A 15,613-nucleotide genomic window follows, 5' to 3' on the forward strand; every position below is an offset into this window, starting at 1 on the left:
CTCAGTCTGCCTCCGTGTCTGAGCGTCATCTGCAAATGATTGCCTCCACCGCTTACCGAGCACAGGTATAGGAAGTTGTAACCTCCCTTTATTGGTGCTGTCATTTTGAACGTATGTTTAGTCTGCCATCCATTTTGATCTCCACGATTTATTGCTGTGGGTGTTTTGACTTCATGCTTGTAAGTACAACATAAAAAACACCAATAATAGCCACATTTTTCTCAAGAAAGTATTTTCTTAATTAATGCTTACTCAGTTTCACTCCAAGATAAGTGTTCGATACAGAGCAGTTAAATAATTTCTACCTTTTTCCATCTTCTTTTTTATTTTATTGAAATCATTTTATGGAGAGTAATTCTTTTGCATGTGAAATTTCACAATGATAGCTTGTAATTTATTGACAGTAATTTATTTGGGTCAAATTTTAGCTCCTGCCATTATGAATTTTCCATTGTAGTTTTATTTCTACTAGGTCAAATTTTCCTGTTTCAAATTTGATTGATCTGAATTTTATCGGGACAGTTTGATTCCTCTGTGAATGTTTACTCATTAACCCATTTTTTTGTGTAGGTTAGCTGTGGTCAGTTTTATTTTGAACTGATTATTGCAACCAAAGCAGTGAGGGACAAATGCCCAAACACCTTAAGCATCTGTGGAAGCCTGGGGTGAGGCCAGGTAAAGGCAGACTGGACCAGGTCTAAATGCAATGCTGTGGGATAAGTTTTCATTCACAGAAGATGAACAGAGTGGCAGATCAGTGGTAACTATCAATGATACAAACTTCAAAGAAATGACAAGATACAGAGGTCTGAGGTTAAAGTCGATGATATACGTGGCACGTGATGATTTTCCAAACTATTCCCAAACACTCTGAGCTGTGCATGTTATACCCTGCAATTTAACCCTGGAAGATTCTTGGTGCATGTTGCAGGGATGAGTTAGCTCAGTGTGATGTAGTCAAAGAGCAGTGGGACTGGGGTCAGGTGATCTTGGATCTGAACCCAGTTCTGTCACTCCTTGTGTATACTGGGATAAGTCCGTTTTCCAACTGAGGTCTCAGTTTTACCAACTGTCAAAAGATGACTCTAAAATTTCACAGACCCCTTTGAAAATCTGAAAAAAAAAAAAAAACAAACAAAAAACTATGAAATCTCTTCTTGGAATTATGTACACACACCCATATTTACACATACTTTCAAAGGGCCCTTAGACCCTTTAATGCACGCCCAAGGATGATGAGTTAAAAACCTCAGCATCTGTAATCTGTCAGGACCTGTCCAGGATTGACATGCTAGGGCTTAGGTAAGCGTTATATATGTGTCCTCCAGGTGATGCCTGAGAACTGACACACACACTGCTTATGGATAAAAATGGAGATATCCAGAAAAGTAGGATCTGGAACCCTTTGTATGCATCATTGGTTTCTTAGTGTTTTTGTTAACATTATGAATGGTTAAGAGCATAGACCTTGGGATTATGCTGCTTGGGTAAAAATCCTTGCTCTGTGCATGGTCTTGGGCAAAGCATTTAACCATTCTGGGCCTCCGTTTCTGCTTCTGTAATATGGGAATATTAATGCTGACAACTTCGTAGGGCTTTTGGATGAAACAGCTAATGTTCAATTGCTACCTCTTATCACCTCATGATTGAACTCATGTTCAGATAACTTTATGTCATACAAAGTGGAAGCTGGTGAGCTTTGGAGACCCTCTAGCTCAGCTTTGTTATTGTATGAAAGATGAACCAGAAAAAGGAAAGCCTTACCTACGGTCACCCAACACATCCATGTTAGGGTTGCTCTCTGACACTCCTCTTAGACACCAGGAAAGTTGAGCCACCATGACATCATCAGCATACCAGCTTCCAATGCAAGAGGATTCTCGCCTCCATGGATAAAGTCCCATGTGATGATTTGCCATATTTGTAGAGTTCTCTGACACCAGCTGTTTCTGTTGTGAGTATAGAGTGATTCAGGGCAGGTTGGATGCCAGTGAGTATAATTTCTATAAAAGCAATTTTCAAGAACCTCTCATTCTACCTGGAAATTAGTCACACTGATTCTAATTACAAGGCTTTTGTGGCCCCAGCTGACTGGTCACCCCTCCCAAAGCAAGCATTTCAACCACCCACCTGCAATGTCTGGAGACTACTTGATGTTACCACCACTAAAAGAACTGGAACTCCTCGGGGAAACCCTTCAGACATAACCACTGTATTATCTGACAGAAAGCAAATGCTAAGGTAGAAGCCCACTCAAAAACTTTCCAAGACTCCTGGGTCCTGGGAAATACATGATAAGCCCGTATGGCTGAGGTTAGCTTTGCTGTCAAGGGAGCTGGGGATTTTATTGCTGGAGGAATGGTTTGTGTTGCTACTTCCACCAAAGAAATTGACCCTCTTCTTCAGAGCACAGCAAGGGTTACACATACCCTACTGAAAGCACCTCCTCTGCCCTGCTGGTTTCTGTAGTAGGAAGTACATTCCTGCAGTATATTCACTCTCACACCTTGGGTAGTATGGGTAAAAGCTTTTGTATGAACAAGAAAAAGTCCTCTGCATATGTTAATTTCTACTCCATGTGTAGTTATTGGGCTTTTGCTGTGAATGTTCCTGGTGCTTTAAAGGGCCATATTAAAGGTTTTGGGGCTTCTGAGGGATTGGGGTTTTGAAAATTCCCTGGAAAGTAAAGTGTCAACGGATGTTCAACAAGTGATCTAATTCTAGGTTTTAGGAAAAGAAGTTGGTGGTAGGACTTGGCTGGGACCTCAAGGCCTGGAGTCAACACTGGACTCTGACATTTGGCAGCGTTGGGACCTTGGAGACATGACTTAACCTCTCTGGGCCTCAGTTTCCTCACTTGTCAAATGGGTTATTCTAGAATTTGCCTTATGGAGTTTCTCTAAAGATGAAAAGAGATGATGTACTTAGAATACTTAACCTAGGGCCTTGTTTATTGCAAATATTTAACATATAATTGCTATTATATTTTTTACCCTGTGTACTCTATAATAAACACTACAGCTAATGTTTACTGAGCATTTATGGTATATCAGTACTGGATGAAATTCTTTGAATGCATGATTTCAATTAATGCCCACAACAACCTCAAGGGTGGTATGATTAACATGCCCATTTTATAGGTGGGGAAATGAGGTCTTGGAGAAGTTCAGTCATTTGTTTGAGGTTCGATAGCTTGTGAGTAGCAGGGGCACAATTTGAATTCTGTTGATATGGTCTCAGGGCCCATGCTGTTTGCTGCCAAGCTGTTCTGATCTCCTTTTGCTCCTGACTTGGCTTCATCAACATGCTTGTCTTTAGGTTAACCTGGTCTTCTCCTCAAATCCTCTCCTATGAACCACCTAGTACAACATTGTGTGGGTATGCGTGTGTGTTGACAAGGGCCAGCTTGCTTATGATGGGAGGTATAAGCATTTATAGTTGAGGACATGAAGACTCAGAGAGCCATACATTTGTATTTCTAAAGAGGAACTGTTTGTCATCTTACTATGAATATATTTTAAATGACCAATGTTCTAGTGGGAGAAAGGGACTGCAAATGTGAGCAGAGACAGGAATAAACCAGAGAAAGAACAAAACATAGCAGCCCACCCCACCCCAGAGTACACCATCATGGAATCTACTTTGGGGTTATCTCAGTTTCCCCAGGATGGTTCACCTATGAGAGAAAGCAAGGAAAACTGGCTTAAGGGAGCTACATTTTGAGTGAGAGTAGAAGTTACTTGGAAATGACTCATGGAAAAGAAGCAGCCCCCACCTCATCAAACACACACATATACACACAAACGTGCACGCACAAGTGTAGCCCCCACACTCACCCCAAAAAGGCATTATGTTCTGTTATGTATTTCATTTTTCCTCCAGTGCAGATGGATTGATTCACAGTGACATTTCCTAAATGCCCTGGTTGCTACATAGCTCTTCTCTTCCAGTTCATTCCAGCAGACTCTGAGTTCCAGATTGTTGAACCTCTTGGGTCTCTGTGACTCACTCTACTGTGGGTCACTCTCCAGATCCCCTTGAATGAGTGGTTCCAGGATTCATGTTCTGGAGGGATGGCATAAGATTTTATCAGACTGTCTTATAATCAGTGCAAACTGGACCACGCAGAATTGTACCAACATCTGCAGCAATATACACAGGCAGTCTGAAAATGTCAACACTTTGCAATCCCCAAAACTCACATGTAAGTCCTTCCTTCAGAGTGATTTTCAAGATTACACAGTTCTGTTGATCAAGGTATAGCTCCAGCCAAAGAATTCAACAACTACAATGTGATTTCTGGATGTGAATGAATTCAGATATTCCTCAGCCACATTTATGCTGCTTAAGGGAGACCTAGGTTCAAATCTTGCCTCAGAGTGCTTAGTAACAGCATTTGCAAATCACCTTATGCTTCTGAGCCATGGCTCTTTCAACTGCAAAAAGGAGATAATAAATACCTATATTGCAAAGTTGTTGTTGAGTTAATATGTCTAAAGCATTTAGCATGGTGGCTGTAATGTCATAGGTAGTTAATATATTATGGCTATTTTAAAACCCATGGCTTGAGCCTGTAATCTTGGAAAAAACACTCAAAAAGGGAATTCAATGACTCCAAAAGGAACTCAAAGACATATAAAGAAAATAAGTTAAAAAACAATGACAATAGCAAATTCTTCCACAATGCAAGACATTATTTTGTGTGTGTTATATGAATGTGTGGTTGGCGGTTATTTCCCTCATGTTTGGACTCAGTAGGGCACAACTAGAACCAAATAAGGGAAACATTTTGAGTGAGAAAAAAGGTTGCTTGTCTCAAATCCAAAGAAGAAAGCAAAGTGATAACCCTTGAACATTAAAGTTATGAGGATTATGTTTTTGAACCGTAAGATGTAACAAGTGACATAACAAACCACCCCAAAAGTTTCTGATCTAAAATAGCTTATCATTATCTCTTGGTCTGATGGATTGACTGGGCTGGGCAGTTCTCGCTTGGGTTCTCTTCTGTGGTTGCACTCCGATGGTGGCCAAAGCTGGAGTCATCGAAGACTCCTCTTGGCTGGACATCGAAGATTGCTTCCTCACGGGGCTGGCAGTTGATGCTGGTGATTGGTTGGGAGCTCAGCTGGGGCTGTGATCAACTGGGGCCATGAGCCATGATCCATGTCCACTGCATGTGGCTGGGCCTTCTTACAGCATGGTGGCTGAGTTCCAAGAGAGTGCATTCCAAGAGCTAGCATTCCAAGTGATTAAACCAGGAGCTCTAAAGCTTCTTATGACCTGGCCTCAGAAGTCACACAGTGTCACATCTGGTGCATTTTATTGTTACACAAGGCCAGCCTAGAGCTGGTGTAGGAGGGGATTACTCAATGCTGTGAACACTGGAAGCCTGGTTCACTTGGGGCTCTCTTGGGGACTAGATAGCAAAGGCAGCTTTACAGATAATCACTCTCATCTGGGGTAGTATTTTTGATAATGATTTTCATTATCAAAAGGAGTCTATGGAAAAAGGAGTAAAGATGCTTTGTTACCTGCTTTTTATAAAATCTGGTTTGTTCCCTTGAATCCTCCACCATTCAACTTCTAGCATGTATGCATAGAGTTTTTATTACCCAGTGAAGCCAAAAGAACCCAGTCTCATCCTTAAGAAATGCAAGAAATACATTAGGCAAGTGACCCTCTCTGTCTCCAAGTGGGCAGACATGGCTCTCTGTTCCTGGCCACAGGCAGGCGCAACAGCATTCTCAGAACTTCCTTGTGCATCTGGAGAAGTGGCCAAAGTGGAGATGGCTCACTTTTGGGTCAGCTCGCTTTGGGTGCGGCCACAGAATGGAGATTTTCAGATGAGAAATTCTGTTTCTTTAGAACACCTGTAACACACACACACACACACACACACACATACACACACACACACACAGACACACATACACACACACAGATTTTGAATGAGGCCTAGAGTGAAGACGTGACTTGGCGAGCTTCTCACCTTGTTAAGTGGTGGGGGAGTGACCACAACTTTGTTCTTCTAAATCTTAATCTGATGATCTTCACTGAATCACTCCACCACACTCATTATAAGGTTTCCCCTTGTTTCTGTAGTCATTGCTGGTGCTTAGTTATTTCAGTGTTTGTACATAGTGAGACTCTCAGAAAATACTATAGGTGGGAAACCTAGCCAAAAATGTGGGAGTCTTATGGAATATGCCCAAGACTACAGATGTAAAGATCACACAGGTCTGCTGTGGGATAGAGTTGTTAGCTGGAAGCTCAGCGTAACCTCTCCTGAATAAGCCCTGGGAGAGTTTCAACACCTTATCTCTTCAAGTTTACTTATGTACTCAATAAATAGTTATTAGATTCCTCCTATGTGCCTGGAAATGCCCCAGGCTCTAGCAATAGATCAATGAACAAAACTCACAAAGTTCTTGTCCTCTTGGCACTTACAATCCAGTGAGAATATTCCTGAACATTTCCAATGGTGACAAATAGAACCAATATTTGTTCAGAACAAAGACAATTGGCAAAAATGTGTTTTTAGTCTTCTTCCCACAGAGGGGTTACAGTAGTTAAAATATAATTTAAATCAAATTAAATTTAGAAGCATTTGATTTACACATTCCTTCTCAAGCGTGAGACTAATAAGATGCTTTTGGAATGGATATAAGTAAAGAATTTCAAATTAGAGAACTAAGCACAATGGGCTATCATGAAATGCATTAGCTGGGGAACTAATATTTCGTTTTCCAAAAATCATTTAGAAACAATAGCTCCCTGGCATTGAACTGGAGTCTTTGAAAACTTTGCCTCTCCTTGGAATTCTTGATATGACCTCATATTATTGCATTGTTAAATAATCTCAACATTTTTTGGGTGTAACTGATTTAACAAGTTAACACTTGATGCTGTTTATACAACATGTCCCTTGGAGGAGCAAGACAGAACAGGACTGGGAGATTACAGCATGGGAACGGGATTTAGGCTCATCACATTTGGTTGACTGAGCAATTCTTATGCTCTGATTTGGCTTATTATGGTGCCTACAAGTCACCCTAACAAGTGGCTTAATAATTTGTCAAAAAAGGTATCTGTCATATTAGTCAAACCTGTTGAGTATGAATGATCTAATTGAAATTCACTTTAAAAATGATAATTCAACAAGCATTTATTAAGAACTTATGATGTTTTAGCAATGTAGTGGATAGAGGTTGCTACTCTGGCAGATCTTAACTCACAAAGGGTCAGAGAGACAGCAGAAAAATGACTGCTATGATAAAAGTAAGCGAGGGAGATGTGATAGGGAGTGAGTGGGGTTACTTTAAGTTGGGTGGTTATCAATCACGATAAGGACTGACGTGTATAATTGTTTAAAGGCTGGTTGTGTCTGATTTTTGTTTAAACCAGCCTTTGGAAGGGGGCTGCACAGGTTAATGAGAGAACCAGGCAAAGGGTCAGAAGTTCTAAATTCTCTAACTAGCTTTGCCATTTGTAACTTTGAGGTTGGCTTTCCAGAGCCTCCGTTTTCTCACTCAGTCTATCATTAAGAGCTGGGACCTAATAGAAGATCTCTAAGGTTCTTTTAGTTTTAACGTTTAGTAATCACATGATTTATGCTATTAGGCTTTAAGAACACTCACTAGCAATGTCTGTTTTTTAATTAGCACAATGTTTAATTCCTTTCTGATTTCACATATTTTTTTTCTCTTGTTCTTACAAAAACTCTGTAGAGATGAAAAAACTGTGGTATAAGGCAGTTAGGTAATGTACCCAACTTCATATGGGCAGTAAAATAAGGCTATTAAGGAGGGCTTTAGTGAGTGACAATTGATTATGATTGGATCAGAACAGCCATACTTAAAGATGTTGAACTAGTGAGTTCTAATTTCCTTTTATGCACCAATATTCATTTATGTGTTTTTCAAAAATCACTCCCATAGATGGTACTCTGTAAGTCTCATGTCAGAAAAATGATCAAGTGATATCTATAGGTTACTTTGCTCTGAGCACTGACATGAAGTCTTTTGAACCCTAATTGAGATATGACAATGTGCCAGATCTATGTAAAATGACATTCCACACATTGAAAAATAAAGGTGGCTATTCCTGCTGGGAATGCAAAACGAAACAGCTGTTTTGGAAAATGCTTTGGCAGTTTCTTATAAATTAAACATACACTTACAGAATAACCCAAAATTCCTACTCCTAGGTATTTATACCAAAGAAATGAAAACTTAAGTACACAAAAACCTATACACAAATGTTTAGAGTTGATTTATTCATAGTTGCCAAAAATTGGAACACCCAATGTCCTCCAACTGGGAAATGGATAAGCAAACTATGATGTATTCATACAATGGAATACTACTCAGTAATAAAAAGAAATGAAATCTCAATACATGCAACAACTTGGAGTTATATCGAATGCATTATGCTAATTAGAGGAAGTCAGACTCAAAATGCTACATACTGCATATCATCCATATGGCATTTTAAAAGCTATAGGATCAGCAAACAGACCTCTGCTGTGAGTTGGAGGAACAATTGATGATAAAAGACACAAGGAAATTGTTTGAAGTGGTGGAGATGTTCTGCATCTTGATTGTGGTAGTTGTCACACAACTGAATGCATTTGCCAAAACTCATAGAACTCTGCAGCTAAAAAAAAAAATTAATTGTGTTGTATATAAAGTAGACCTTCATAACAGGGTACCCTAAAAAAAGTAGTAGTATATTTTTGGATGTGTTTCAATTTTAAGTGCTTTGAGTGAATAGTTTCTTTTTTCCAGAAAAGTAGCTCATTCTTATTTGGTGTTTATTTTCTGAGGATGTCAAATAGAGTCAGAACCAATAAAAGTTCTATCAAGAAGAGTCTCAGTTACCAGATCAGCTTGCTCAGGTTGGTGGAACCATGAAAACTAGATAAGAAATAATGAGAGTAGCCTTCCATTGCTTCGATCCCTAGGATTCACTTCCTGTCCTGTTTTATACACTTTGTAAATGGTACCTCTATAATCCATTATGCTTTTTGGCATCATTGCTCACTTTGACTATTTGCAGATTACCAATTGTTTGAGGTCAAAGAAGTGAGTGGAGTACATACCCTTCAAGGTGAAGCAGGAAACAGATTTCTCCTTTCGAGTACAAATTCTCTTAGGTCAGATACTGGGAACAAATTTATTCATGGCACCAAGCACAGTTCTTTGAGGGCTGGAACACCCACTAAATATCTAAGCAAAAGTGGACATTTATCCTTTAGGAATACATGCTGACAAATTCCTTCCTGTATGTCAACCTGAAAGATCAAGGCTTGGAGGTGTATGAAGCATTGCTCAGTCTAGAGTGAGGCAGAAGACTGAGTCAAGGGTTTCGACTTAGTAAAGGAATGCTCAATTTTCACCTTTTCCCTCTTCCTGCATATCTTCCTTAGGAGTCATCAGCCCAGACAAGGCCCCAAGGTTTTTCCCAATATAGTTCTTTAGGAAGTCACTATAAGTCAAGTGGAGTTGGTATTTATATGGCATTTGTTCCTTTTAAAATTTATTTTTAATTGATAAATGATAATTGTATATATTTTTAAGGTATAATGAATAAAGTGAAAAATTCAATAGAAAGCTTCAACAGTAGGTTCGATTAAGCAGAGAAATAATGAGTGAACTCAAAGACAGGACATTTGACATTATCTGGTTGAAAGAACGAAAAGGAAAAAGAGTAAAAGAAGTCTGTGGGATCTATAGGAAACCATCAAGAGAACTAATATTTATATAATGCAATTTCAGAAAGAGAAGAGAGAGATAAAGGGACACAAAACCTAGCTAAAGAAATAATAGCTGAAAACGTCCCAAATCTGGGAAGAGATATCAATATCCATGTACAAGAGGCTGTTTGCAGGTACTTTTCACTTTTAGAAACAGAAGGTGAAACTCAAATTGGCTTAAGTAATTTTTAAAAAACATATTGGTGCAAGTGGTTTAAAAACCACGCTGCTTCCAGGAGCAGGTTGATAATACCTCAAAGATGTCACCATCTCTTGGTTGTGCTTTCCCTGTTCATTCCTAAGCTTGATGCAGTTTCAGGGTGGTGACCAGCAGCTTACATCTTACCTTTCCTCTCCCCTGGGTTTGACTGGAACAGAAAAAAGAGCATCTTATTCCCCAGCACTTTGGACAAAAACTCTGGACATGATGGACATCGAGACAGGGAAATAATACTATTGTTTGACCAGCCTGGGACATCTTAATTCAGGGATAGAAAACACAGATAGGGGCCACTGGGAGGGGGAAGGAAACCCCAAAATAGGAAACTACATTACTGTTACTGGAAGGGGAATGTGCACTTCAGCAAGATGAAACCAATATGCAATTCAGCCCCCACATATGCAGAACTGTTAAAAAGGGAGCTGCATTTGGTTTCTTGGGACCTCCACCTGGATAAACTAAGTTCAAGGGTTCAGGATGGATCTAACAGGATGCTTCTACTCCCAGTACATTTTTTCTTGGTGCTCCTTGCTGTCTATCTCCTTTTGAGCTGTTTTCATCTACTCAGAACCTGGTCTGTTCCCTCCGTTGTCATATCTCAGGCCACAGGTGTATTCATGACACCCAGTGCTCCTCTTCAGAGAGACAAGGTGGGAGCTTTTCAAAAGGAATTTGTACTAAAAATGGTAAATGGCAACTTGAAAAAAAAATCAGTGAAAAAGCGTAACAAAAAAATGCAGTACTCAAAATGCTTTTAACAGGACATATTTTATACAGCATGTGCTTTAAGCCAAATTAAGTAAAGCCTAGCCATGGATTAGATCCCAGAAGGTGAGAACAGCAAGAGATATTTAAAACATTCTGCTAATTCTCCCTCTTTATCCCATACATGGGACACTAAGGCCCAGGAAAGGGAACAGCTGAACCTGACATCAGCATCAATGTCAATGCTGATGTCAGTGTCAGAGCTGGGCCTAGAACCAACATCTTCTACTTCCAGGTATGATGCCTCTGCTGTTTCAGTCTCCTAAAGTGATCCTTCACAGGGTCCACTGGTGTTAAAATAGCTAATTTTTATTTTAAATGCATTTTAAGTAATCTATATGAACAAATGTTGGGGTCACCACCTGCGGGGGTCTGTCCTGCAGACCCCGACTCAATGATGGATAAATAAAGTACACTGACACACAGATGTTATGCTTTGTCAGTTTGACTGAGTGTGTCTGGGTGGCTTACAGACTCCCTGGAGAGTGCTGTAAACAGTTGCAGCCGCCAACCCTCATCAGCCAGTGAGACTTGCATTTATTCAGTAAAGTTTAATAGACAAAGGCTTGAGTCAATTCCACTAAAGGTTAAAGATTAAAGGACAGGTTCCTATGCCCAAAACAAACATCATTAGTGGGTAATATCCCTGGTCGACCTCCCCGCCAAGAAGGCCATCCTGCTCAAAGGTTAGTTTAAGATCACATGAGTAAACAAGCTAGCTAGGTAAACTACTCACATTCCATTGTATTTGCGCCCTGATCTCTCTGGCTCCTGCAAAGAGACTCTGGCTGCCTTCAGCCAAGAACTAAAGAAAAAACCCTTAGGCCTTCCAAAAAGGTTTGAGGCTATATTCTATAACTTTCCTTAATATTGTTCCCTTAATATTTTCGCCACCACCCTGAGTGAATCCCCAAAAACAAATAATGAATTCTCATGATTCCCAAATCAAAAATTAAACATGCATGCTCCCATTTGCCTACCATAGGCCACATTTAAAAAATTAGTTTTCTGTGTATTCTTCCAAGGATATTTTGTGTGTATAAAAACAATTCAGTAATATACTCTCTGCTTTGCACCTTGCTTATTTGAAAATGTTTATCTTGGAAAATCTTTCATATGAGTATACAAGCAATATCCTCATTCATTTTTACAGCTGTGAAGTATTTACTTACATGATGGAAATAACAGTTTATTTAGCAGGTCCTCTAGTGGTGTCAATTTGGTTATTTTTGATACTTTGCTACTATAAGCAATGCCACAATCAGTAACTTTAAACACATGCAATTTCATATGTTTGTGATTGTATATGTAGGAAAAATTCTACAAAAGTAAAATAGCAAAATGCTAAGGGCACATGCATTTGTTGTTTTGATAGATGCTGAGTTGCCCTTCATGATGGTCATGTCAATGTATTCTCCTACAATGCTGAGAGTGCCTTTTTCCTCAGGCCCTCCCCAACACAGCCAGTTACCAATGTTGTCTTTGTGTGTTTAATAGTGGTGAGATGGTATCTCAATGTTCTAAAATTTTAACTACAGAAATATAAAAAATTAATACCGGAATCCTGTTTCCAGAGTAATTTTTATTACTCAGAACCTGGTCTGTTCCCTCCATTACCATATTTCAGGCCACGGGTGTATTCATGACACCCAGGTGCTCCTCTTCAGAGAGACAAGGTGGGAGCTTTTCAAAAGGAATTTATACTAAAAGTGGTAAATGGCAATTTGAAAAAAAAAAATGAAGAAAAGCAACAAAAAAATGCAGTACTCAAAATGCTTTTCACAGGACGTATTTTATACAGCATGTGCTTTAAGCCAAATTAAGTAAAGCCTAGCCATAGATTAGATCCCAGAAGGTGAGAACAGCAAGAGATATTTAAAATATTCTGCTAGTTCTCCCTCTTTATCCCATACGTGGGACACTCAAATGATAGTAATATCCTCACACATATGTCCACCTTTATCTCACCCCAAATTCATTATTGACACCATTAGAACGTACAATAGCTATTTCCTGAGCATTTATCCGATTTTAGGCCCTGGAGCTAAAGCCCTACCCAAGAAAGACACATTCTCTGTCTTGTGGGGTTTATATTCTAGTTGGGAAGGAATTTAAAAATAGACTGTTAGTTTAAAGAGTGTTAAGTGCTTTGAAGAGTACCACAGGGTTAATGTAGCACAGGGAACTAAGGTGGGGGCACGTTAGCTTGGTCCTCTGCTTCCTCCCCAAGATCTGTGAACTTTAGGAGCAAGTAGGATGAAGTGCAAAGTGAGCAGAGTGCTCTCACTAGCTTACCATTAATAGTAGTGATTTTTTATTTATTTTTGGCCTGAACTGACCTGTATCTTTGGAATTATGTAGACGGAACTTGAAAATCACCATTAAGACCACCTCAGAGACTCTGCTCAGCTAGAGGCAGAAAAGGCCATTCCAGTTCCCCTAATGGACTGGTGCTAAAACATAAATGTCAGTCTGGTTCCTGAGGACATGAACCAGAACTCAGTTAAGAGTAAATTATCTTCTCCCTTTCACTAAGCACTCAATAAACAACTCATTGTCTAGTACAGGCATAGAAAATCCTATTTGGATCTGGAACATAGCCCAGCTTGCATCGCATGGGTTAGGTAGTGGGAAAACACGGCTCAAGGGATCAGGTAAAGGGAGCTGTGTTTCTGCTTCTTACCTCCCGGCTGACTGTGGGCAAGGAGTAGTGGGAGACTTAAAGACTTCTGGTCAGGAAGCTTGATTAGAAGCATAAATCAGCTTGCTGCTCTGTCATGGTACCCCTCTTAGAAACCAACCAGGCCCCCACCACGGGCTTCAGTTCTGATTTAAGTCTTGCCTCTTTGTATTTAAGTCTCAGCTTCTCTGAGACTGGAAACTGGCTTACCTTTCACCCCATCCCTCCCTTAGGCTCTGGGCCTATTGCTCTCAGAACTCCCGGAAGCTTCATTTTTCTTGATCAGGCTTCTGACCATTGTCAATGACTAGGCATGCCATTCCATGTGCCCAAGACCCAGGGAGTGCCTGGCTCCATCTCATCTTGCTGGGTCTCTGTTGAACTGCTCTCTCTCTCCGGCTGGCACTCCATCTGTGCATTTCCTTGGACACAGTCTTCTGTTTCCCAGAAAGTCATTCCCCTATGCACATCTGGCTGGCTTCTCCGGACCCCATCTTAAAGGCATTGTGAGTTTCTGCCTTCCCCCACTCTGGCCCATACCATGGTCAGACTTAACAAGTGGCTTCCAACTCTTTCTTGAGCAGTGGAGCCTACTTTACATGTGAACTTTTCAGTGGAACTCCGTAAGAGAAAATGGCAACAAGAAAACGACAACAACAACAACAGCAGCAACAGCAACATCAAATAGCTTATTTAGACAATTGGAATCTTCCTGGAAAGAAGCACATCACTGTTTGCTGAACCTAGGAAGCACTATAGAGCCCCAGGGCTCCTCAAAATTTAGTTGGAAACTTTAAATTGGGCAATTCAGTCTGTCCCTTTCTATTTTCTATGCAGCTCAGACCATTAAGTGCCTTGCTAAGACCACACACTGAGACTAATAGAATCCAGTTTCTAGAATGTGTTACTCCCAACACAATGTGAGCTCCTCAAGAGGACAGAGACCTTCTGTGCATGTGTCACTCCCGTATCCTCACTGTGTAGCACAACGGTTGGCACATAGTAGGTGCTTGAGCAACAGTGGTGAATGAATGAACAAGTCTTATGAGCCATGACATAGGCACAGGCAACAAATGTTTATTGAGGATGTTTTATGTGCCAAGCTCCCTGTCCTTGGCTCTGGAAATGGAATAGAAAAGGCTGGTCAATGTGGTTTCTTTCCAATTGGGACTTAAAGATAAGCACGGACCTGAAACAAATAATCACAAGTAGTTTATGAAATAATTGCAATGTGCCAAGCTCTGTAAAGAGGGAATATATAGGCACCTGAGAGGGCCTGGGACCTCATCTAGAGCATCTGAAAGGTTCTCTTGAGAGACTGATGTGACTATTAAGTGAAGAGGGGTCAGGGTTTCTAAGGCACAACTGGACAGAGAAAAGGAGCTCCGCATGGAGCAAGAAGCCAGGTGTGAAGGGGCACAGGTGAGAAATAGTGAGCTAGAAAGGGGGAGACAGAGAAAGAGAGACAGAGAGAGAGAGACAGAGAGAGAGAGCCAATGTTTGCAGAAGCCCTTAAAGATCCAGGTGGCTGTGTGGGAAGAACCAAGAGGGCAATGAGAGGAGGCTGTACACTGTAGAGGTGGGACTAGGCCAGAGGGCACAGGGCATTTGGGGTCTCAAAAGTGGCAGGAGATCCATAAAGCAAAATATAGGCCTCCCAGTTGTCTTAGTAAATAAAATCTTGTTGGAACCCCCATTTGCTTGTCTATGGCAGGATTCACGCCACAACAACAGAGCTAAGTAGTTGCAACAGAGACTATCTGGCCCACAGTCCTAAAATATTTTCCACTTGGCCTTTTACAGAAAGTTTACTGACCCTTGGACTAAAGGAACCATGGAGAATCAAGAGGGCAGGAGCCAGGTGTGCCTCAGAGCTGCCTGTTAGAGTGAGGTGGGGAGTAGAATGGAGGTGGGTCCTGACCCCCAGACCCACCTATCCCCTTCTAATGCCTTGTCTGTCATCTAAGCTATGGGTGTGGCTGAGGCCTGGTAAGGAAAAGCTCTGACCTCAGCTGCTCAGCAGCAGGACTCCTGCCAGACTCTGTCACTGCTGCAGGGAGGGCTGTCTCTGCCTGGAGCCATGGGTTGGGCAGGAACGGGGCAAATTCTCAGCCTCCACCCGTCAGTTGTATGCACTGTTCCTTAAGCCCTCTGCACTTGCCAGCTTCTGTGCCTCTGTACAAGCTGTTCTCTC

At 40.8% G+C, this 15,613-nt stretch overlaps 1 long non-coding RNA gene across 1 annotated transcript; it reads right to left on the bottom strand.

Annotated features, from left to right (window-relative positions):
- Nucleotides 1–178: 178 nt before the first annotated feature.
- Nucleotides 179–10,118, bottom strand: LOC108306423. Its single transcript, XR_005200799.1, has 3 exons — nt 10,008–10,118; nt 1,765–1,949; nt 179–1,113 (listed from the first exon to the last, which is right to left on the bottom strand). It is a non-coding gene; the product is annotated as an uncharacterized LOC108306423 (long non-coding RNA).
- Nucleotides 10,119–15,613: the final 5,495 nt, after the last annotated feature.

The sequence above is a fragment of the Cebus imitator genome, unplaced genomic scaffold (genome assembly GCF_001604975.1).
Source record: "Cebus imitator isolate Cc_AM_T3 unplaced genomic scaffold, Cebus_imitator-1.0 Scaffold71, whole genome shotgun sequence".
Lineage (NCBI taxonomy): Eukaryota > Metazoa > Chordata > Mammalia > Primates > Cebidae > Cebus > Cebus imitator.